Below are 26,566 nucleotides of genomic sequence, written 5' to 3' on the forward strand. Positions count from 1 at the left end.
GTGCTTGGAGCTTCTTAATGCATTATGACAGAACACTCAGCAATCCTCCAAGCATTTGTAATAGCTACAAGCTTTCACAATTTAGCAACTACCACCAGCTATGACAAAGCGAATGTGGAAATATCAATTCTCTAAATTAGGGACTAAAAATAGACTGTTTTCCTCTATTTAGGACTCAACCAATTGTTTCTAAAATCAAAGGTTAAGTAGAAGTCACTTTTCAGTCACTTTACTGAATTCCTTTTTTGACAGGCTATTTTAGAAATTTTAAGAGCTCAGACAGGACTTCAGGACAAGAAAAACAGGAAGCTGGTGGTTTTAATTTTAAAATGACCAATGGAAAAGTAATCCATTAAGCCTTGTGTACTGTAACATACATGATTTATCTCAAGCATGTTTTGTGCAACGTCCATAGCAATAATGTTTGCACACCAAAGTATTCAAAACTCAAGAAACTAGTGTTGCTAGCACATGAATTTGCTTCTGCTACTTCATGTTGACAAGTAACAAGAAAGTAGTGCTATTTTGGGATACTTTTACAGTTTAGGAAATTGTTTAAACCTACATATTTGGAGGAAGGCCAAGAGAAGAGGCCATGCAAATTTGTTAATGTAAGAAGGATACAGGAAGCTGTATTTAGCCTGACTTCTGCAGCATAGCAAAAAAAGTAACACTAAAATACAACTGTTTGCCGATAGCTATTCAGACAGATTTTAACACAATGAAATTTGAATTCAAACAAATACACATTATTTACATCCTGGAGTGCAGAGCCATCTCTTTCCTGCCAAAAGCAGGAACTAAATAACCAGCTATCCACATATGCACACACTAACTAGGATTAATTCTGACATATCAAAGGATCCTTGAAGAGCATTGCACTGAAGAAACAATGCTCCAACAGCCTTCTTGTATTTGATACTGCAAACCTGTGTGGGGAAAGCCTGAAATAAAGGTAGCAGAGGACAAAAGGAAAAAAAAAAAAAAAACCAAAACCAGAGAAGGACAGAAACAACAGAAAGGGCAAAGAAAAGCATTAACTGCAGCAGGACTAGACGAAACAGCCTTCTCCTGACATATCAAGATTTGAGACCTACTGCAAAACGCAGCAGAGAGGACTAAAATCCAATGTGCTTGATCTAATCAAGCATTTTCTGAGGACAACACACAGCAAAACAACTGGAAACATCTAGGAACAGCTTTCAGATAGGTAAAACCTACTAGCAGACAGAGAACACGAGTTTGTTTAGCTTCAGCCAGCTGCTCCGGTCCTCTGCAAGGCTGCTTAGAGCCACTGGTCAACGAGTCGGACGCAATGACATCCGCCAGACAGACACCCTGGCTCCAGGCAGCCACCGGATAACAGAGGCATGTGTTCCAGTTCCAGATACTTGACTACTGCACACAGGTAACCACAGAGTTAATGAGTAAAAACGTTGCCTTGTTATCCTCCTAGACTCTTAGGAAAGCAATGTAGGTCACTTATTTACAGGCTGAGCTTTTCACAGTTTACACTGATCCTTCCCTCAAATTATAGCACAGAGTCAAATATTTTAGAAAAAAATCTGTTCTGTATTTTATGTGACAGACTGTCTTGTAAACATTTTTCTTTATATGTGAAGGTATCTGAGCTATGGAAAAGACCTAAGTTCTGAAGTTCTTCAACCTGCACCCCAGCAGTATTTTCTTTAACGTTACAGTATATACATAAGTCATACTGCACTCCACTGAGTTAAACAACGTGGTGTTTATTTCTAGACACAAAAGATACCATGTGTGTTTTTAATTGATGTCATTTATCTCTCTTGCAGCCACATTTTTGAAGTGTGATACATAGCATATTTTGCTTATTGCTTATACTTAATACATTATATATCTTTACACGTGTACACATGCATTTATCTAGAATAATGGATGGATTTCGTCTCTGAATTAGTGCCACCACAATAAAGCACATACCACGCAAACAAGTATGAACAGAAAAACAACTCCCTCTTATTGAATTTGAGCAAAACTGCAAAATGAGAAGCCTGTGATAATGTGAAGAACTTACAGCAGAGAGTAACCATCCAGCTGGCCTTCTGAAAACAGTGCTCAGCAAGCTCATTCTAGTTACAAAGTGAAATTGTTAACACACTCAACCCGTTTGTTTTCCTTTGTAGTTTCAGGTGGTAGAGTTACAGCCCGGACAATAGGTTATCTATTATCTATCTATTATAAAAATGTATCTGCCTACACATGTCACTTGAGAAATATTTACGTATACTCTCATTTTAGCCAACAGTCAAGGATGAGTATTCATCACACAAGCTGCTGGGCACGTTGGCTGCCAACAGCACATGCCCTGAGCCAGTCAGCAAAGGCATTGCCCTGCCTGTGTTTAGGGCAGGGAGGGCAGAGAAGAGGCTGAAGGCCCAGGCTGGATTTGGCACGCTCGCCAGACCAGGTGCACTGCAGAAGCAATGTGCCCTCTCCAAGTCAAGAGATGTCAATGTGCCCTCTCCAAGTCAAGTGGGAGCCGCTCCAGCACCTGCTCAGGTAGGAGTACAGTGCACAAGTCTGTAAATAGTACAGAGCCAGCTCTGGTCAGACAAAGTAATTAGTTATAAATTTGTGTCCTGCTAAAGCTTCAGTACAGTTTGGGAACTGCCCTGTCTCTGAAGCAGTACAGTCGTGTTCACACAGTGCTGCAACTTGTTTAACAAACCTCTTTTGCCTGTCTTTGCTCAGCTCTGTATCCTCACCTTTTTCCCTTCCCAACAGCAAACCCTCTCCCAGCCCCACACCCCACATCTCCCATCTCGACTCAGTAATACTCCTCCCATACACACATCTCCTTTCCCCCATCATAATACCAGCTCATTTGGGCAGGCGAAGAGCAGCACTCTCCAAGTGGCCACCCACCCCGAGGAAAAGGGAGGCTGCAATGCTGAGGACTGCACAGTTGGCACGCAAGCTCAGCTGTCAAGTCTAGCCAGGCCAGGCCGGTCTCCACACATGGGTGTCAACTTGTGTTAGCTCTACAAGGGCTGTTGTGCCGAGTTTACCATTGTGTCAGTCACCTGAGAAATTCCCAGAAGCTTAGAAATATGGCAACCATCCCAAATCTAACATAGGCATTCAACAAGAGAAGTAACAGATCACTGCAAAATACACACCTGCAACTTCAAAACATGATTTAAAAACAACCAAATAATCACAAAGGGAAAGGAGTACCCAATGAGGACTTGTAAAATGATCTCAAACAAATGTTAAAAATCTCAAAACTAAGAAAAATTGGAGCTGATTCATGTCAGAGATGAGACACCCAAGAAGTGAACTTAAAGGTTTTGACAGGAAGTCTGAATAACAGAAGCCAAGCATTTCCAAAGAACAGAAGTACTCCTTTACTACTGCTGACATCTCCTCCTAATGCAGCAATCACTCTCAACACTGGATTTAGCACGTATTACAGCCTTTATGCATCTTAAAGCCACTTTCCATTTGCTGTGTGGGTCAGAGCTGTGGGGAGACGGTCAAAATTATTTCAAGACTCAGGCTGAAAGCTGCAAACAGTGAGAAAGACTGCACCTTCATACTGGGCTTGTAGTTCTTCATCTATTTTGTGGCAGAACTCCAAGTTATTGGGGTACTGTATTTCACATGTTCTCGTTGCCATAGCAGAAGGAAAACATGCTCTGTCTCCAGGTAACGGGAAACAGTAATTCTTAAAATACAATTTTTGTTTTACATTTCAGTCAATTTTAATAATTCTTGGCTACAATGGGACAAATTACTTTCCAAAACAGTTGCATTTTTGTAAACTTCATCTTTATTAAATATTTTCTTGAAATTATTTCAATATTCTATGCAAAGTGTTTGCATAGTAACATAAAGCAGAGGCACCTTCCTGTGATCGGATTTTGGCTTGTTTTACTTATCATCTACATGCTTTTATTCAAGGTACAGCTGGAATGACAGATAAACCACAACTTGTTATGGTGATGATTTCAAAAGGTTTTAAACAGCCTGTTCTCTACAACAAAACTAGTTTTTCTTCACAACTGCTTCTATGGCTTATAAGTGGGCAAAGGATGCAAAATAAGTTTATCTGGTAAGACACAAAAAAGTTCTAAAACTAAAGGTCTAGAAGTTTCACAGTAGTCAAGACTCACCACATGCTTCACGTTTCTTTAACAGTTCCTGGCTAATTCAGAGTTCTTGTACAAACAGGTTGACTTGTCTTCCAGGTTCAATATAAAACAAGATTTAACCTACAGTATGGAATTAAGCAATACTACCTGACAAAGCCAGCTGCCCGATAACTAGAGAGATTTTTAAGCACTTAGTATTATGCAGTCAGCAAATCAGGTTTTATTACACTACTGAAAAAATAAAGAAATGTTCCTTAGTGCCAATAAAACAACAATGTATTATTACTGGTCAGTATGTTTCCATTCAATCAGCACAGGCAATAAAACTGTTCATTAATCTTCAAGAACTGAAAGGGGAATACTAGGCATTGGGTTTAATTCTTCTTTCAGTCAATTACCAGTGGAAAAGGTAAACGTTACCTTCAATTAAAATCAAGCAGAAACTCACACAGACACCCAATGATGCCTTTTCTCCAACAGTTCTGCAAAGAAAGCCAGCACTTAACTGTGAACTGACTTGGTTTAGTTCTGCATTTCCTCTAAGCATGGCAAATGAAAGGGGCGAGCTGGAAATTCCAGCTCCCGCATTCAATTTTGCATTCTGAAACATAATTTCCAGGTCAAAATATAAAATATTCACAATTTTAGAAATCTTTCATCTGGGTGAAGTGAATCAGACTTCAAGGAGGTGGGCAAGAGGGGGGAAAAAGAGATTGCCAACTTCACGGGTGTCCATTAAACAAGTCATTAAACGAATGACCCAAACTTTTATTTGGTCACTAGTTTTGAAGATTACTAAACAAAATCATCTAGACAGGAGAGCAGGCGGCCGGACAATCCTTCCTAGCTTGCGAGGCAAGTAACACAGGGGCCTGGGCAACCATGAAGCAGGTGGCCAAGTAATAAAACATCATCTAGGCAGACAAAGTTTCAGTGGAAATGACACATACTAACAGAATGTTTCAAGTCCAACAAATCACCAGGCTTTTCTGTTGGAGCATTTTATGGGGTTTTTTCCATAACATTTCAAAGGAAATTTTTACCAATCCTTGCAGTCAGAGCAAGAAACCAGTTTCTATGCAGTACCATATTTTAAAAAGAAAATTGCCTACAGCAAGCTTTTGTAGACCGACTCAGTTGTATTTCCAAATCTACAACTTACCCCATCTCTTTGATCACATAACTTCTCACTTGTGCCTCAGTTAAAAGAACTGCAGAAATAGGAGAGGTTATATGGGAAGCAATGACGAGAAGAAGCTGAATTGTTATTTGCACAGATATCCACTCTAATCAGGAGCCCACACGATACAGGCAAGAAGCTCCATCAGTCTCCACAGACCTCTTTTATGAACTACATTTTATGTCTGATCCTTCTCTTGAGCACTACAGTATTTTAAGGAACATACAAATATGGGGCAGATCACTATCACAGAAAAAACATGTGAAGAAACAGGCACTTGACCATTAAAGCTACCTTCCTTTTATTCAGCTCTTGCATTTAAAAACTTTTAAGAGATTTAATACACATATAGTAAAACAACATAGGATAGCGTAATAAAAGATAACTATCATCACAAACCACATCCCTGACCCTCTGTAACAGTATAGCAGATATTAGCTTACAGATGCTGTAAGTAAAAAGTACAATACTTAATGAGTAATTTCCATAAATATTACCAACAAAATATGATTATTGTTGCATCTTACAATTTATTATCTTTTATTTGCCAAGACTGAATCTGACTATCATAATTTAATAAAAAATTTAACAGAATATTTAATTTGCTCTTCCAAGTAACTGTGTCTTTCCAAACACAAAAAACCTGGCTGAGATTCTTTGCAGTACAGCCTTTAGATACTGTAAGCAGATAATTCAGTCAGGGTACAGATGCTTTTTCACTCTTGTTTACTTGTACTCTTTCCACTGTTGCTCCAGACAACCATTAGACCAATAAAGCCTGAATGAGAGCATGAGCTAAGGTATTTAAAATCATTTGTAAGAGGGTATCAAGCAACAGCTACAGCTGCTTCCTGGGAAAAAAAAAAAAAAAAAAAAAAGAAAAGAAAAGAATGATTTATGGAAAAGTAGCTTGCTTTTATTCCTTACTATATTCAGAAAATCTAGATGAACTGACAAATTTGAGCTGCTGTAGGAAGAAACGCATAATAGCTTTTTCTACCAAAAGCCACCTCATTTTTTATTATGCATATTGCACAGACACAAGTAATTTTTAATTACTTCTTCATGGATTTCCATATAGTTGTTCTCTGCACTGTCCTTCAAGTTAACTGTGGCCCTGTATTACACAACAGCCAATATAAAAAGAGTGCCCTGGCTGACAAGTCCTCAAAAATAGGTTTGACAGATGAAGAACAGCTGTTGTATTCTCTCCCACCCCCTTCATCCCCCGTCTTTAAAACAAAATGAAATCCCATACCCTTGCAACAAACATGGAGCAGTGGTCAGTTCTGGATCTTTATTATGTATATTATGCAAAACCTGCAGGTCAGCTCTAGGCCCAGTCTACTTTACAACAAAAGCTACTTGTTGTTGACAGCTGGCAAATCTAAGTCCTCTGGTTTTAAAAGTCCACAACAGACCAAAAAGCTGGCCAACTTTGACAGATAACAAATCCAAATGAAAATTATGAAAAACAGATTAAATGTTCCACTTTGTAATCGGATGTTACAAACAAACCAATAAATCATTTTTTTTTCCCCGTTTAAGAGCACCCCGATGCTTTAGTTCGCAGAATCCTCAGCTAGGGAACAGAAATCAAGGGCTCCATGCTGAAGAACAGTTAATCAAAGACAAAACTAGTAGAGTGTTCAATGGAGTATCTTAAAATCTCTGCCACTGGCATTGAACCAAAATCACTCCCTGAAAACAGTGAAAGTTCTTCAAGTTATTGATATATACTGCAACAGATCCTGAATGTACAATTTAAAAAAAATGTTGAATTTTCAAGGTTCTAAAAACTTTGTTGTGTTCACCATTTCCAAGAAAAACTCTTTTCTCAGCCTGCTTACAGAACAGTAACTCACACCTCCTTTCTGTGTAAGGATACATCTATGAAACTTCTAATGGCTTTTCTACCCTCATCAAGACAGATGAAACTTAAAACTCAAAAGAAATACAGGAGACACATATGAACAAAATTCAAACACAGCCCTTTCAACAAGCTACAAAAACTATTGACCATCACTAGAATAGTAACAGTGTAACAGAAAACTTATGCTCCTATTACTCTGAAGAGTGCAATTATGAAAATAAAAAGGGGGGATATTAAAAGCAGACTTTCAGAGGTCTTAAGCAAGGTACCCAACTTGGAGAAATCTTCAGTGAGAGCCTTGCATTTGTGACCATCCTTTACAAAAACCACTCTCAGTTTTAGAACAGAATGTATTAACCCAAATAATTCCCCTTTTTCCAGTTATAATGTATACTACAAACAAATTTGATTCTGGATGGGTAATATTACAGTGTGTGGGGTTTTTTTGTTTGTTGTTTTCAACCAAAGCAGCTTTTTTAAAATAAATTTTATACTACGACAGTCATCACCTGCAAAAGAACAGCAATTGCTAAACTACTTTATTCCCTTTCTTAGTAGCACTTTTACATGCTATAAAACTTCAGAAGGCCCCATGCTAAAAAAAAAAATCCCAACAGCAAACTTACTGAAGACAGTGAATCTCCACCCAGAATCAACTGCAAAATCAGATTATGGATTTTATCTATTCTTAGGATTGTTAAAGGGCTGAAAAGAGAAACTAGGGACTTACCTTTATTTCCCTACCATGTAAGTCAGTAAACAGTACTTATATGAGAGAAGGAGAACAGACAAATTTATATCACTATTTTTTTCCTTAATAATAATAAATTGCTATTATCAATTGCATATAACTCTGCCAAGCCTCTGAGTCTATGCAACTGCCTCAGGTTTTTTAAAACATATTTCCAAGACAATTATCAAAGAAAAAAAAACATTTGCAAATAACATTAAAAATGTTCTAGCCACATGACTGGAAAATTCCATACTTCAGAGAACTTGAAATTTTGCAGGGCTACCTTTGTATCAGGAATACACAGCACTTTGAAGCATGCTTACACATCAGCAAATACCACATGTTTATAACAACTTTAAAAGCCACATAAATTGTAGTTTTCTAGAGAGTTATGCTTACAGACTGGCTGCTTTCCAAGGTAAGCATAGTAGAAACAATAGATCAGTTACCTGCCAGACTTTGAAGCAAAAGAGGAAAAATGCAGTAGTTCTGCAGAAAATGTACAAACATTTCATTTGCACTAGAAGCAGCAGAAAGAGTTTATTTGCATTCGTTCCATTTCTGGACATGAAATCCTGTTCTCATTCTGTTATGTTTTAGTAAAGATGGGACACCCAAAGCGATATAGCCAAAAACCATACATTGACAAACTACTGTCCCACCACTAACTAATATTTCTGCTTCAAGACCTAACGGTAAGAAATTAAGTTCTGCTGTGCTTTTTGGAGCCTTCTAGAGAAGCTTCTTCAAATCTCATTTGCATAGCTCACCAGTAGGATCAGTCAACAGCGTATCTGGCTATTTCTAAGATTACATTACAAACCAGTGTTAAGAACTGTAGCCTTAACCCCATCTTCAGCTTTCCACCAGCCACAAAGGGAAGCTTCTCTTCTGACAGAACTCCAAAGGGACATCCCCAGAGCTTCAAGTCGATCCAGGTCTTCTAAGCCATTTCTAACAGAGCACTGCATTTCAAACACATCCTTCACATATCTGCGTGGGGCTGTGCACAGATGCAAGCCTTGCCTGGGAAGACGCACGGCTGAGTTAGACGATCTGTACTTGAGCTAATAAAGCTCCGTTCTCAGCAGGGATTCTCAGCCCATGCACAGCAGCAGCCTGATTCAGATACGTTGCTTCTGGTTGCAGGGCTACTGAACCTGATTCTATAAAACGCAACATTTTTCTTCAAACTTAAAGTGTTCTCAAAGCCAGAAAATATTTTACCAACATAGTATACTAAAGCAACTCGTGTTTCTTGTTAAAGCTGAATGGCTTTGGTCCCTCAAACACATCGGAAGGTATGAGCGACCGTTTGATTCTTACTTGTAACGTGTTTTGCATTTAGATGCAAAGGACCCAGTGCTATTGACAAATGAATAACAAAATGTCTTGCATGAACATTTAGCAAGGTCACTTTATCCTATAACACATTACCATAAGAAGCTAAATAAAGTAATTCAATGCTGAAGCAACCAGGGAAGTTATCTGTCAGTGCTTATGCAGTATTTCACCAAGCTGCCAGAAGACAAACAGAAAAAAGCATCATCTAGGACTAAGATTTTTAGCTTTTTAGCTTTGTATTATGTGAAATAGTAGCTCATTTGAAACAGAATCTCAGTTTCTAATAAAGTTTGCCAGAACTGAAAGAAGCTTGTAAAAAAGAATTAAAAGTGGTTTAATAGGTGTTCTATTTCCCATCACAAAGACCAAGTCAATGTTACAGTAAGAATGAGTTTCAAGTCAGCTTCAAATACATTTGGCAGTTGCAGATTCATTAGATAGACATGCTGTGGCACACATAGATGCTAGGCAATCCAAAAATAAAGTATCCATGAAATAATTACAGAACAGCAAGTAACCTAGTCAGGGAAATAACCCATTATAGCTATTCAGGGACTACTAGATTTTACACGTGGGAGCAACGCTCTAGCTTAAGAAGACCTATTAGGAGAAAAAGGGGGAGAAGGAAAGCCTCACAAGAGCTGCAGATAAAGAGCCTCCCAACACACATTTGGGGCATTGTTATAGGCCGACTGACCACATCCAGCCTCCGACTCCGTACTGCTGATGTTGCTACAGAAGTGTCTTAAAAGCTACAAAGTGACAGGGGAAAGGAACAAAAAGACAGAACAGCTTTTAAAAGATTATGATTGTTGAAGCAAAAAATTGTTTGGAAAGTTAAGGAAACTATGCTGCTCATACCTCAGGGATGAGAGGCCAGAAGATGAAGAATACCCTGACCTACACAAAAACTATCATATGGAAGAAAAACAAGACAGGTGACAAGGTTAGACAGAGTCTAGAGAAGGTTATTTATTGGTATCCCCTCTTCCCCTTAAAAGAAATAATAATAAAGGAATCTCAGAAGAGATGCAATGACTCAATCTTTGTACTAGATAAATCATATCCAAAAAAGGAAGATATTATCCAGATTTGGCTGTGCAGATCATGCTACCAGAAATATCTATATCAGGAATCTTCACATAGCAGTTTCTATAGTCATGGAACATGTTTAGTATCAGCTGTATCTAGAATTTTCTTTAGGGCCAGACAGATTTAGAGTTGATGATCCAGCAATTCATTATAAGGATTTTTCTTCCCCCACCCCGCTACAAGAATTTATCTTCCAAGATCTATCATTCTCTCAGTTATTTCCAAGTGGGAACACACCCTGGCTTATGTTTCCCCTTTTACCAAGTGCCCTGACCTTTCAGGAAAAAGATTATACAAAAACACAGAATTCCTGGAAAGAATCTGCTACTTCTGATTAGCATACTAGTATCACAGAAACAGAAGCTTATCTTCAAGCTGTAAAATATGCTCATTAGTAAGTGAAGTACCTGGGCAACTGGCTAAGGATATATATATGAAATAGCACATACATCTTTCTAGTTGCATTTGCAGAAGAATCCCCAAATGCAATCAGAGCTCTTGAAATGCTTTTAATGAGTTCATTGCAAAGGGCATTGTGGAGGCGATACTTTTATTGGAGGAACTATAAATGACGGACTTGTCAAAACCAGAGGCTTATGACATTCCACTTCCCTCTCTTCCTCTTCAGTTTGAGGCTTCTCCCTGTGTCTTACAAAAGTAAACACACTGCTGAAACTCTCAGTACTCACAAATAACCAAAGGACAGTATATCTTTACATCCTGGAACGCTCTGCATTCAAACAATACAGCCTCAAGAAAATTAGTCCACTTCTGGCATGACTGCAAGGCATGCTGAAGTTAAGAAAAAACATCACAAGCACAGCTACAAAGTTGAACACAGAAGTGCCAGCATTAAAAATAACAGCACTGACTATGAAATATTTTTGTGTCCCAGAGCTAAGTGACATTTTTCATCTGAGCATGGAACAGACAGCTAGCTTATCCCTATACTGAGATGCTCAGCTCAAACATTTTTGTTGCCAGCATGACCATCAAGCAAACAGCTTGATAAACAAGAGCAAGAGTAGTGATGGCAAATGATGCAACACAAGGATCGAAGACCTGATATTACACAGTATCACTTGGAGTCTATTAAAGCTACTCACTCATGCTAGCATAAGTAAATACTAACAAAAGCATGCAAATTATTTAGAGAAACTATAGTTACAAGACTTTCATAAAATAAGGAACTGTAAAATTGTCCCAACTCTTTACTAAAATATTATGAATTAATTAACTGGCAGTTGGGTCAACTTGCCATCTTTCCCAGAGGCAAAAATCCAAGACAACATGCAGTGATGCTGCTTTCCAAGCTCATAGGCAGAATGAATAGCATGTGAATTTCTATTCTAGTGGAGACAGCTAATTGAGAAACACTGACTCCTACATATCTTAACTCATGCTGTGCGGGGTCTTAAACCTAATTCTCCACAATGGGACTAATATAAGAGCCCCAGTGACAAGCAAGGCAAGGGTCCTGCCCTTCAGAGTTCTGAACCCTCCCCTCAGCAGGTCCACCTTGAGCAACAGCTAGGGCAATAACACCTCTGAAAAAGTTAATCTGTGATTAAGTTTAAAACTCTTAATTTTGACTTTCACAGGGGAACGTATGTGGACACTTTTTTTGAGTGCTTCCACTCTTAACAGTAAATATGATTTCTTGGATGTACTTTGATCTGAATTTATGCTAGAGCACTGTCTTCCCATGAGGGTAGCTCTTAATATGTACATGGCCTTAAAAGCTCTTCACAGAAATGCAGAGAGAATTATACTCAGTTATTTAAAGATCAATAATACATTTTTCATAGTTTAAGTAGAAGATAAATGTTTGCAACTTCTACTATGATATCTACAAATATGCTGGGAGAAAAATCCCAGGCTGTATATCATTTATATACTTGGATTAACACAAATAACTTAGATTAAGCCCGTAATTTCTCAAGGCTAAAACGTATCATTTTTAATTTTACATAAAGTTGCTTAACTCTTAAAACTTTTCTTCTCACACAAATCATTTTCACCTGCTCCTGCTGTTGTTGCAGATTAATAGCCAGAGAGAAAGGACAGAAAGAACCAAAACACAGCAGTGGGAATAAAGGAACATACTATGTCAAAGGGAAAGCCTAGAGCTATTGGAAAGCCTGTATTACAGCTAAGCAAGGCAAAACAACATGCCTTCTAACAAAGACAATTTGAAGCCAATTACAACCTAGAAGATTAATGTACTGTCTCGGGCGTATATGAGCCTGAGTTTTCCATCGTCCATCTTTCCCAAGAACCCTTGTCTAACTCACTGAAGGAGGGGTAAAGCTGGTTGTAAAGTAGTTTTCAAAAGCGCAGTAAGGAGAAAATTTGAAAACAACTTGAGGAAACACGGATTCCTGCTGAGCACACAGTTTTCAACAACAGCTAAGATTTATTATATTGAAAATTTCTTCCAACATAGATACAAGCTACAACAACGTGTGTTTCCTTTCCAATTCTGCCACAGCTGAACATTTTATTGAACTGTTACAGTAAGAAAAGAAGCGTTCACAACAACTTTTAAAAAAAGATCTCTTCTTTTGGGCTCAGATATATTATTAAAGTAATGCTGGTAAGAGGAATCAATCATTGGACTAAGTGATGCCAAGGATTGCTGAGCAATTAAATCCGATCACTAATTTTGATGTACTGATGAGAACGTCAGAACAGTATTCAGAAAAATATTCTGAAGACAAATGTTCATGAAACTATTCTTTAAGTCTTCGCTTTCCCTCTTGCCTTGCATTTGAATATATCAAACAACCTTCTACATCAGTATTCAGAAAAGTTTTATGAGCAATGCATATAGTAATTCAGTTTTTAATAAAGATATTACTACCCATACTTACTATTTAATCAAAGTTCTCTTTTAATTTGTTTGGGGTTTTTTTGCTGTAGAGAACAGGGAACAGGAGGGAAAAAATGGGTGACACCTTTGTCAGTTTTTATTGTAAAAGGTAAGCTAGCAATAGTCACCAAAGCCAGCATTCTTAGATTCTCCCCCACCTTCACCAGTTTAATTATATGACAAATTAACAGTCTTTTCAAAGAGCACACTGAAATAACATAGCCATATAAATTCTCTTTGGAAGCAACTGGCTGGTCAAATAGCACATGTGTAGCCCTGCACTAGTCCCAGCATGTGCCACTGATATATTCCCATCAGGCAAAGGATATGAAGGTAAAGCTGCAGTTGGTGCTTTGATGGGAATATCATTAGGAGATAAACCCAAAAAATTTGAAGTATCAAGATTTTACTATGGAACAACTCATTTTCTAAATAAATTTTTAACAACATCAGATGGAACTTCCCACTCTTTTCCTTGCAGAAAGCAAAACACCTTTTGTAGATATACTACAGTATTTACAATCAAATAATCTTTATTATTTCCATAAGCCATTTTTAAAGCCTCTCCTTGGAAATCACATCTGATTCCAGTACTTGGTTTTATTTTGTCTTTGTTTTTTTTTTTTAAATTACACTTTGCTCCACAGAAATGTGAGCAATTAAGCTTGGAGGAATGGGGTAAGAAGTTCACACAAAGCTCTCTCACTGCATAGGCAGTGATGACAGGATTTGTTAAATATGCATTTTCTCACCTTAAAAGGTATCTCCCTGGAACAGCCTGAGCACAAGAAGAAAACGTAATCGTCTCTTGGCAGCACATATAAGCTGCCATTATTGTGATGAAACATTAAACAACAAGCACCTTCCAGACCAAGAGGTGCTTATGTAAAGGAGCACATTTCTTCAAGTATTTTAGCTTAAATAGATATTGAAGCTAAAAGAATTGAAGTAATTTTAAGAATCACCTTCAAGTCAGCTTTCATGTCTTTTGTACGTATATTATAATAACATTACTGTGTTTCTGAAGTAAGGGTTTGGTTGTTTATTTTTTTTCAAATCTTAGAGAGAAAAGATTAAATTGAAAGGAAATTAGCTACCTCCTGCTTCATACCAGCAAAGTAGTACAGACTTTTTAAAATCCTGGATCAAAACTACCTTATGCAATTCTGAATTTGCCAAACCTAGTACCAATCCATCAAAGACGGATTTCCTTCATTTCATTTTGGGCATTTACATAAGTACCTTAAATTGGGTCACTGGAATTATTCCCCCTCATTCCTCATCCCATCTCACTCACTCACATAGGCTGGTCCTATAATCTAATTTCACAAAACAAAAACTCCACTTTCTCTTCCTATGAAGCAGCAAATATACACACAGCTTATTTTCATGGAGGCTCGATCTGCAGGGGGTTAATATTTCAGAACTTCTAAGTAAAATTTGCAATCACAGTAGGAGAAGCTAAAGACACACTTAACCTCAGGGATGCCTCACTCTCCTCACATCTTTGTGCCATTAGAATCCTCCAAATGCAAACTACTATACAGGTAAGAGTTTTTTCAAGTTTTTCTTCTGAGAAAAGGGAGGGAAGGAGCAAGGTACAGAATGCCCTGGAATAGTTTCCTGTTAAGAATAAACGTCTTCCTACAAGAACATGCAACTACTGCTGTATACCCACACAGCCTGGAGTTTTGAACAGTTTCAGTAAATAATGAAGTTTAGCCCTTTCAAGCTGATTTAGAGATCAGTTCAAAACTCAGGTTATCAGACTCACTAACACATATGAAAAAGGATAAGAAGTGACAATGTACGTAAAGAGAAAAATGGCAATTTTCAAGAAGTGACTAAACGTGCAGAGTCATAACAAACTTCAGCAGTGAAAAAAATCTGTTTGCAAAATGAAGTACTTCTGCAAAAGAGCTCCCTCTTCAGTTTTCTTTTTGTTCCTGCCAACTTAAACATACAAAAGAATATTCTTTCATCAATGACACCAGAAGACATTTGAAGAAACTGTGTTAGATTCAAACTGTATTTCACTTGTCATGGTCTTGTCCTCCTCAAAGTTTAAAACCAGAAGATACCATTAGATCATTTAATCATGTTTATGGAAGGCTGTTCAATTCAGTTCACTTAGCCAACAACAGTTTGTCTAGAACAATCTTCCAAAAAGTTGCCCTCTTTGAAAATGCCAGCATGTGGATATCTAACATCTCCCACTATTATGCTATTGACCCATATTTCAATTTAATAATCTTGTTTCCATAAAGATAATTGCAAGCTAACCATGAAACTTCAGTCTTCATTTAGATAAACCAGATAAACTTAATAGTATATCATGAACAGCTAAGTAAAACACATTGAATACATATGGTTATATGGAAAATAGGTTTGGCTGATTAAAGTCAGTATTGTTTTCAAAGACCATCCTTGGCCAGATGCACACTGGGCAAGCATCGCTGTGACCACTAGAATTTTCTCTTCACCAGTTCTATTTTCAAAAGAAATTATAAATTAGTAAAAGTAACCGACAGATGATAAAACAGACATCAGACAGAAAGATGCCCTACTCACTATTCCGTGAGGTTAACCCATTACCCTCTAATAGTCCCAAGAACGTAATCTATTACTAATGCCATGAGTATCCCAATCTCCTGCCCCATACACATTCTTTATATATATATACATAAAATACATTAGTAACAGGCTACCAGTCCTTAATAATGGACTATTTAGTGCAATCATTAAAGTGGTAGCAATTTAAGTGTCACTAATTCCAAAAATTTTCTTCCTTTTGTTATGACAACTATATTCACCAAGTAATTTTTTCCCCTGACTCAGGAACAGCCACATTTGTCTCCAGTCAAATTAGTCGTAATTCAAAAGAATAAATAGTAACCAAGCTTGGAAATTTAGTTTGCCTAGTTTATCAAGGGACTTTCTGAGCATGCATCTAATTTACAAGAACTTGGCCTTTCAACAAATACTTACAGCTATTTGTACATTCAGAGACAAGAACACAACAGGATTGTAAAAATCAAACACAGCAGCAAGTTTTTGCTCAGGGTTCCTATCCAGTTGAACAAACAGCAGTATTTAGATGTACTAATACTTCAAAACAAGCTAAGAATTTACACTTTACACATGGATGGAAAACTCCCTTTATTTTAGAAAGGGGAACTAAGCCAGTATCGCCACAGTTTGGGAATTGCCACTTTCTCTCAGCAACTGCAAGTTCTTATGACTTAATAGCTGTCAGTTAATGCAGGGAAGATTTCTCTAGTTATATTGGGGTGGGAGTATGTGTGGGGTAGGTTGGTTTGGTTTTTGTTATTTTACTTTAATCTTATTTTGGATTTCAGTTTTCAGTTTGTTCTTAAGGCTTCTTTTCAAGCATCCCACACTTGTTTCAGATGTAGTAATTTATCCAAGTAAAAGAAATTATGCTATTAGTGATATGGAAAAAGCCTAGCTAAGAAATCAGCTTAATTTCTCTACAAAGTAAGCTTCTTTCATTAAGGATGAAGGAGTTTAACCACAAAATTTTCAATATTAGGAGGACTGCACTGCTTATGAGCAGAACAGGTAGGTATGTTTCTAATTAAAGAGTAAGCGACATTCTTCATTCAAGGCTCTCCATTTGGTGGCTTATAAGTTTAGAGAAAGGAAACAGATAGTTACAGAAAAAGTAGTATGTGTTCACAAAAACCAGAGATACTACCAATGCGTAGATGGAAACTAAATTAACCTCTGCAGGCAATTTTATTTCTAGTATTTAAGCTTTATTTTCCAACAAAGTATTAATTTAGAATTTAAATCATTTGCTTCACTAGGGAGATCACATGCTTTTTTGAAATACTCGGGTCTTGTAAATACTAAGGTGTATTTCAACCCTCGAAGGGGGTGGGGAGAGGAGGGGAAAACAGGACAGGCCTTAATTCACTGCAGGAAGCATTCAGATAGTATGGTGATCAGATCATACAAACCTTTATGGAATAAGATATTCCAAGAAATGCTGCCAAAATCTTCAAGGATTTACAATGCTTCAGATGCATTAACCGTTACACTAAACTTTAACTGCATAGAACGTATTATTGTGGAGATTTCTACACAATAAGTAAGCCCTATCTTACAGGTACTAGAAGAACCCTCTAAGTTTTGATTTTTTTCCCTTGTAAGAAAAGTTATATTGTAGAGCTTCAAGCACGTTCAAGAGTTTGGTCAGACCAGGTGTATTCACAGTAAATAAAGGATTTATGGATTCCTTAGAACTTATTTTATAAGTGGCAACGACTGTAGGCTGAAGGACTCTGGCATTCTATCAATCTTTTGTATCTCTCACACTGGACAGTATTTCTATTTCTCCAATAAAAATGAATTATTAGTCATGCAAGTTTTCAATCCAGAAAAGAGCTGCCCTTACCACTGTAGATGCCAGGTGGCATTGCAGGGAATGAGTTCTAGAGGAGTCCAGCAGAAAGAGTGTACATCAGCATGAACTGAAAACTGCAAGTCAGAAGCTATGAAACCATAACAAATTCCCTCGTTGACCTTCTGTCAATACAAGACCTTTACAACCATCAATAGACATCTACTAAAATAGAACATCCTACTTCCCACCACCTCTTTTGTCACACAATACACCTCTGATTAATATCCATTTTCTTTGGAAGTGCATGCCTTGCTTCCTGTCTTTGCCCACAGGCTGTAAAGAGAAGTTAGAGAAAAGAGGGCATGTGTCCCTATGGAGAAGAGACTGCAATGCCCAAGCACTCAGAAGACACAGGATAACTTCAACACCAAATATACACCTTTGCAAAATCCACGCCACACTGGGCAGCAAAAAGCTACCTACTTGTCTTAAAAAACAAAACAAACAAACCGCCAAACTATGAACTTAAAAAGGAATCAAGAAGGAAATGAGTCATGGGGAAAAATTCAGGGAAATTTCACATGAAAAGGAAACCAATGAGCAATTTCATAAAATTTTCCATGCTCAGTTGTTCACTCCTGTCCTTTCTTTTTTATTTCCCAGAAGCCTGATGGAAGACAACAGGCCTCAAAATACTTTTAGTTAGCCTGATAGAGGGAGAACAAAACAGAAAATAGACCACAGTATGCTCTGACACCCTGAAGATTTGTCTGTTACATCTTTTTAATCATGGAATTAAAAAAAAAAATTATTGCATCAAGAACTGGCAACTACAAGCATTCAAAAACTATGAATCAGATTGCCAAAAAACCCAAACACATTAAATAACCATTCCACTTCCAGTTTTCAGACATGCTGTCAGGAAATGAATGGTTTCTTTCTTGTCCTGTGTCAGATGGGCAGGTGGAAAATTCCCAAGCATGTTGTTCTCGCAGCTATGTTCTCAATCAGCTGGAAAGGAAACGTGTCAAAGTTCCAATAACATCATCTGGATTTCTGTCTTAGTTCCCTCCTGACACTCTGAGACGGCTTTCTGTCTTTGCTCCTGCACTAGAAAAACCAAAAACTTGGGACTGTTCAGAGGCAGAAGGGGAAAAAAAGATCCCTATAGATGAAGAGAGGTCCTCAACACCCTGCTATCAGTTGGCTTTACTTAAGCAAATTATCCTCTTTCCTCCGTAATATCTTAAGTCATCACCTAATTAAAGAAAGAAAAGCAAGCTGCTTTGCTGTTCCAGACCAATGTATTTTTTTATGGCGATCAGAACAGTTTGGAAAACACTCGGAAACACCTGCTGGAAGCTCTAAAGGACACTGATCTTCCTAGTTTATCAGAGGACTGAGGCACAGAGCTCTGCTTGATACATTTACCTGTTCACATGCTTACAACCTTGGCAGCACCCAGATTCAGCCTTCATTCCTAACAGGGCTCAAGAAAAGGCTTTCTCAAGAAAAGTTTACCACAAATAAAGTCTACAGGGTAATTTGTCTGAATGAATTCAGAATAAGAAAAATTTAGTCCTCACGCAAAACTTTTGTTTCCAGGAGGCTCACAAAGGGATTCTGCTACTGAAATGACATTGTGTTTGTCTCTAGAACAAGTGTGGTTTTCCAGGAGTTTTCCAATGAGACATTGCCTGGACTCGATTAATCAAATTTTCTAACTTTTGCACTCTCCAAAATAAAACAAACCCAAACCGAAACTATATTAGCAATCAAAATAGAAGCAGAAGCACAGGAACTGAGAAGCTCTTCTCTTACACAGACATGGTCCTCAGATTCCAGACTATGTCTCAGTTTGGGTGGTTGTTCCCTCTGGTTTGGGAATTCCAGTCTGACAGTCATTGACCTGGAAACACTTCACAAGACACTTGCCCTTTGGAGAATGGTCACAATTAGGATCCTCAAAAAACATCTTAGGGAGGTCATAAGTCCCACCATGACTCATACGGGTAGAAACAGTTTCAAGGAGTCAATTATTAGCTCTTTAAATGTGTCATGGCACAGTTCATACACAGTCATTACATTATACAGATCAATCGTGTAGATCTGACAGATCAAAAGGCACCATTTTCACAGAGTTTGAATGCATAAACCCAGGCAGCAGAACTTCCTCTAGTAAGGCCACTGATGAAGAAATTATTCTTTCCTATCACACATATGAACATGATTAAGTTCAATGACTTGTTGATATAAAACACCTTTGGGAAAAAACCTTCTCTTTAAACTCTCACAATAGTCAATTCATTGTAACCCCAAGAATTTCAACTAAAATAAGAACAACCTGTAGAAAACAGCAGCACATGTGACTCAAAACAGACAAGCTGCAGCCAGCCACCAGCATTCAAGTCAAAGAACTGACCTTGTGAACTCTGTTAGTGGTTGCCACACACATCTGGTATAGAAAAAAACCCAAACAGCTGTTCTGTAGCTGCATATAACATCCTGAGTATTGCTCTAAAAACCTGCTTCCTGTCCTCCTCTTGTTGTCCTTTGGTCTTAGTTTCTGATCCTGCTTCTCAGCAGTGCTCTTTGGCCCTTCACCTGTATTAACTCATTATGCCAGCATAGCCTTGGGTTCTAATTCCAACTCTGGTCTGCTTAACATTGATTCCTGGATCTCACTGCCTACCATACCGCCTCACCCTACTTACTGCTTCTGATCATGTCACTAAAGCTGGAGGAGGAACAAGCAGCCATGGATCAGAGAACCTCTAGCCTAGGATCACTCTCTCTGGAGTTTGTGTCCCCTGGTTTTCCAGTTTTTCATAACAGTATTTCACTCCAGTCTGTCCTAAACTACAGAATCTATCCACTCATGTCCCAATTAAGATTCCTCACTATCAACCAAAAGAGCAACTAGCATCAACCCAATCGATACCCTAGAAACAAGATCAACAGCTGAGCATCATCGAGGACCTAGCAGTTGCCCTAGAATTTCTTGCACCCTTAACAGATGAGGAATAAAACCTTAATAGTCAGATAAAAAGTATACCCTTTACAGTACTTGTTCTCTAGCATTTTCATTATGGCATCTACTCTGAATTAGATCAGAGGCTGAAAAAAAGTTTGGTTTATTTTGTGGATTCTTTGGGAAGTTTTGTTATTATTCTGGGACAGGGAAGGAGAGGAACATTTACAAAAAAGCTGGCAAGAAGTGGCAACACCCACTTTTCCTTTGTTATTTTGGCCCCCATTGCTGATATTTTTGGATTTTCATTCTGGAAAAAGGAGAATGATGAGGAATTGTCTGAAGGAGTGTTTGCTGGGCTGCTTGCCCTCAGAAAACTGGAAAATTGCCTAGGCTGAATAAAGAAAGGATTCTATAAACTCAATCTGACTTGTGTTTTAACAGAACAACATTTATAGAGAATGAATATTTACAGTGTCTTGACTTAAGTGACTTTGTTATCTTGTATGGTATTGAAGAAAGAAATGACCAGTGGAAGAAACACAGAAATTGCCAAACTGAATCAGCAGTAGTCCACCCAGTCATCCTGTCTGACAGTGTCTTGAACCATGTACTTCATAAGAACGTGCAGGAAGAAAGCCTGCAGTAGGCAGTGATGGCAAGTTTATTCTTAGTCTCTGTTAACATTTATCTTAAGCTATAAAATACATGGGCTTATGTCCTTCTCAACATTACTCATTCATTAGCAGGCTGATCTTGCCTTCTATTTAAACAGACCCGATTCCTTTGCTCTACCAGCAATCTTTAAAGCCTTATTCACTTATTCCCTGTTGCTGAGTATCCACATCCATAAATAAAAAGGACTGACAGCAGCCAGACAACCTGCCCATTCGAGCAACAAAGGTTCAAGTCTTACCCTCAGTTTCACTCAACTATCAGTAGCAGGTAGTCAGTTAGAAGTGAGGTGATTAAAAGCCTGTAACCTTAACAGCAAATGACCAGCGATTCTCATCACCGCCCTTCTCCTGGAATTTTTAAGATAAAATTTAAAAGTCTAAACTCTGTATTGTGTTCTAAGGAAAAGTTCCATTTTATGGAATATCGTACTAGAAAGCATCGTTAGCTGTGAACAGCACCTCAGATTGTATAAAACAACTTAAAGGCTTTAGGGAACACAGTATCAAAGAGGAAGAAAGCAGTAAGGAGAAAATTAGATCTTACATCTGGGATTTGTTCAAACAGTTATTATAGAGCAAGGCATGCTCTTGAGAAGCTGTCTCTCCAAGCCAGGAAGATCTTGTTGAGCTAGCCAGCCATCCAAAGTGACAACTACTAAGATTTAATCAGCCTTTAACTGTTGCGGGAAGTTCCCATTCTGCTGCAGCAACAGCAGGATAGAACTGGAGAAAGGAAGGACACAGCCATATTAATAGGCACCACTGGCATGACCTTTAAAGAACAGCTGGGAGCTACCAGCTTAGACAGTAGAACCAGTATGAACAGCCATGTAAAAAGATCAAGTCTGCAATGACTCCTTGTAAAAAGATTATTCGTAATCTTATACAGCCTACATTGCTAACACCACAGGGGGTGTAAAGAAAAGGAAAGAAAGATGCCAACGGGAGGAGTCTAGTCTAACAAAACAAAACAATGTATTCCTGTTGCCTGCATTATTTATAGTATGTTCATCACCACCCCAGACTATGAAATGTCTCAGCAACTACCAGAGCACAGAGGGGTTTTATCCCCTCCAAAATATATAGAGTATAACACAACTGACAATCACTATTTTATGCAATAACAATGCAATACTATGATTCACTTGCATTAAGTCTGACTAAATATGTCATTGCCTTTAAATAGAAAATGCAGCTAATAATTTCAAAACTAAAAAGATCTGTGATGTGAACCCTATGTGATTTACTGCTAATTGGTATACAATATGCTGTCTTTAAAATGTTTTTGTAGGTGCTTATCAGTTTTGCTACTTTTTTTCTTTTTCACTCATGTTTGCTTTATTTCTTTTGCTTACCAAGATAACATCTACGCACAGAAATGCATTTCTAGAATTTGATATAAAAAAGGACTACATCACTACACCACTACAGTGACCATGCTGATATGAAATGCAGATGCTGTTGTAACTGAAGAAAATCAAATGGCAGAGAAGATGACAACGAAATATGTGGGAGCAAATGCACAAATAAACCCTTTATAATGAAAGGAAAGAATACTAAAAGTCTTCTAAAAATGTCAGCTAGGGAACTCAATAAAGGTCAAGACACTGAAAAGGAGAAGTTAATCAAAGATTTTTCTGTATTTACAGTCTTTGTTCCATAATTCAGTACAATGTACTCTAGGTTACTTTAAAGCTAAGTGACCTTTCTTGCCAACATTCACTGTTCATTATCCCAGAAGCCCCAAGTCTTGCTTGAAAAAGCCAAACCTGTTGATGTGTGAATTGTCTAAATCTACACCTTGCAGGATACAGTGGTATCAGGCTCCAAAACTACTACTCAGATGAGAGAACTTCACCAACATGATTCCTTTTCACTGTTCTTGCATAAACCAAAATAAACAACAGGCGAGGGGTGATCCCAGAACTCACTTCATATATTTTAAACAGCCTTTAATGTTACCGTTCCCACCACTAGCGAATGAGAATAGGTGGGACAAATATTTTTGTGCCAAAAAAAGTGTTACATTTAACAACAAAGTGTGTGTCACAAAGGCCAATTAAAATGTACAGTCACGTTTTGAAGTCACTGAATTTAGAGCCACTCCAAACTTGTGAAAATAAACAAGCATTTCAAAATGTGAGCATTTTCATTACAAAAATGATAAGCAGATTTCCATCACCTGAAGGAAAGTCACTTTATAATTTTCTTTAAACTGTCACTCTTGAAAGCAAAGACAAGAATGAGAGAAATTGGTTTTGATACTATGCATGCTCTTGAAACCTCTTATTATTTTGTAGCTTAACAACGATACTTTCCCCGTGTTTAAAGTGTTTCTCTCACTTCTTACAGAGCAAGACCATTACACAAGAGGAGAAACAGCCTATAGCAAAACACAGTACACAGCAAGTGCTTCTGTCCTTCCTCAAGAAAGAAAATTATTTTCCTATGGTGGCTTAGTTACAACATACATTTAAATTCCTCTAGCAGCAACTAAAACTACCACTTCAGTTGCCAACTCACACACTTCCTAAGACTTAAGAGGAAAGGAACTTTGTTTCCTAAATAACCCCCCTTATTCTGCAACTTTAAGTTAAGTAGTTATCTCCTGTGCAGCTGATGAGAGCTTTAAAGGAATAAATAAGGAATCTTTCATTTTAAGGAGAATCACCTTTCCCTGTGAATCACCTATGGGTGATCTCAAAACAATAAAAGATTGCATGACATTTGCACAACAGAATCACACAGAATGGCTGAGGTTGGAAGGTACCTCTGGAGATCATCTGGTCCAACCCTGCCGCTCAAGCAGGAGCACCTACCGTCAGTTCTCCAGGACCATGTCTAGTCATCTTATGAATATCTCTGATGGAGACTCCATAACCTCCTTGGGCAACCCATGCCAGTGCTCACTGACCCTCCCAGTAAAAAAGTGTTTTCTGATGTGTTTTAGTTTATGCCCATTGCCTCTGGTTCTGTCACTGGGCACCTCTGAGAAGAGCCTGGCTCCTTCCTCTTTGCACCCTCCCCTCAGGTATTGATAAAATTAATAAAATCCCCCTCTCTGAGACTTCTCTTCTCCAGGCTGAACAGTCCCAGATCTCTCAGCCTTTCTTCATATGTCCGATGCTCCAGCCCCTTCACCATCCTTGTGGCCCTTCCTTGAACTCTCTTGAGTATGTCTAGTATGTGTTTGTGCAGGGTCTCAACCCTAAAAAATTTCAGGAAGCATCCACTGTCTTTATTAGCTGGGAAGTTAAGCCCCTAAGTGTCTCTTTAGCTGCTGCACAGGGCTTCTACAACAAGGAGAAAGAGCCCTCCAAATTCAGCATGAGGGGGTTTCCATCTTTAACCACTAGAATAATTCCTTTGGTCCTGGTCCTAACCGAAACCAGAATAATTAAGGTCAACTTCTGGGAAACTGAATTATGCCAATGCTTCTGAAAATACCTCCCTGCTAGCTGCAAAATTAAGAGACTATAAAATTACTTAAACATTCATCAGTCCTCAGCTCCATTTCAAACAGTTTAAACGTCATGAAGCAAAAGCTTATAATGTTGTTTTGCAATATTGCAAGGCTGAGAGAAAAGCTAACAAAAAAGACAAAACATGAAGAGCAAGAAAATAAAGACAACATTTTCATACCAATCATTGCCAAAAATAAATGAGAAGGAAACAGGTGAAACTGTTTCCAATTTTAAAGCTTTTTATAATGTGTACAAGGTCTCAGTAGTTCTGTGTCATAGTATGGCCTAACAAAATAGTTCAAATTACTTTAGGAAAAGATAAATATATTCCAAAACAAAAAGTTCACTGATCTTCCAACATTTTTCTCTCTCTCTCTCTCCATATTTTGGTAAGAGGACCCAATACCAAACATCTAGGTAGACTAGAAGACATGAGCAACAACTGAAAAATACTTTTCACTTATATTAAGCCATTACTTTTTCATAGTGCTTTCCAGAGCAATTTACAGTAATATGAGTATGCAAAAAGGATATAATAGACAAACAGAACGATAAGTTATTTGATAAGCATTTCTTAGGACGTCAGAATTTTTAATAACTAACATTATGGCAAAGAAGAAAGAGATTAATGGTGAAAGAGCAAGAAATAAAGTAGAGAAAGTCATTCTAGTAAACACTACATAGATGTCCTGGCATTGTTTCAGGATTCAGTTTGGCAGCTGCTATAGACACATCTTATCTTCAAACCATACAGCACAAAGATACTCAGACTAATCACTTCTGCATCTCAAAATGTTGATAAACTGGAAACTTTGAAGGGGTTTAGAAGTGAATAGCATTGACACAAGTGTAATGAACAGAAAAAAAAGCTTGCAAAACTAGCTTTGCACGAGATTGCTCTTACAGGCTTCTCTATCCAACAAATACAATTAAGTGGTATAGATAAATAGCTTATGACTTATACTGGTGGGATTTTACGTATTTTACAGGAAATAAGAAATTTAGAGTGATCTAAAAGCTCTAGCAGCGTAACCGTAAGCCTTTTTTACTGGTAACAGATTCCAAGCTTCAAATCAGGTTTGACTGCATTAGTCACTAAGGAAAAATGTAATAATTTCCTGATACTTCACAGAAATTCTTAGACCAAACTACAACAAAAGTAATAATCCCTTTTAGAAGGAATATCAGAAAAGGATTCTCCTCCAGTTGTTCAGGAATGCTAGGGATTTAAAATATTTCAAAATGGCTGGCTGCAGTTCAACACAACATGGCTAATGGGACTCATCTATCAGTTGTCCCATAACACTTAATGTAGTCAAAGCATTTCTCTTTATAACTTTCCATCTCTAGCTTCTATACTGTCAGATAAAGATCTCAAGCATATAGATGGAAAATTACATCAAGATATATCATGACTGACCCTTTTAAACTGTTAAACTGTTTTTCTATACATCAAGAACCAGCTTGACTCAGCTGCAAGATGCCCTATTAAAGAATATCTACAACCTGAAATTTTGGTAAAGTTGTTATACATTTTGATAATATAATTTAGTCACTTTTTATTATGCAGGACAGATAACAGAAATATACTTTGTAGTGATAACATTTTTTTCCCCTGAAGATCTTACTTTAAAAGTGCATAGAGGAATATTATTTCTCACTGGCAGGGAATTCAGGACATTAACTGTAATTTGTAATCAGATATATCCATAAAGATGATTACAGTATCCTCGATAACAGCTGAAGAGAAGATTTAACTGACCATCAAGTAAGGTAAACTAGGATAAAACTAAAACTCCAAGCTGCACACCTCATTCAAAATGCATCTCAAGTTACCCACCTGTGAAGATGTCTGTCA

General features: G+C 37.7%; 1 protein-coding gene across 3 annotated transcripts in view; it reads right to left on the reverse strand.

The window, feature by feature from the left end:
• Nucleotides 1-26,566, reverse strand: part of LCLAT1 (lysocardiolipin acyltransferase 1) — a 123,045-nt gene that overhangs the window by 82,897 nt on the left and 13,582 nt on the right. The window lies entirely within an intron of this gene.

Source organism: Strix uralensis, chromosome 3 (genome assembly GCF_047716275.1).
Source record: "Strix uralensis isolate ZFMK-TIS-50842 chromosome 3, bStrUra1, whole genome shotgun sequence".
In the NCBI taxonomy this organism is placed as follows: Eukaryota; Metazoa; Chordata; class Aves; order Strigiformes; family Strigidae; genus Strix; species Strix uralensis.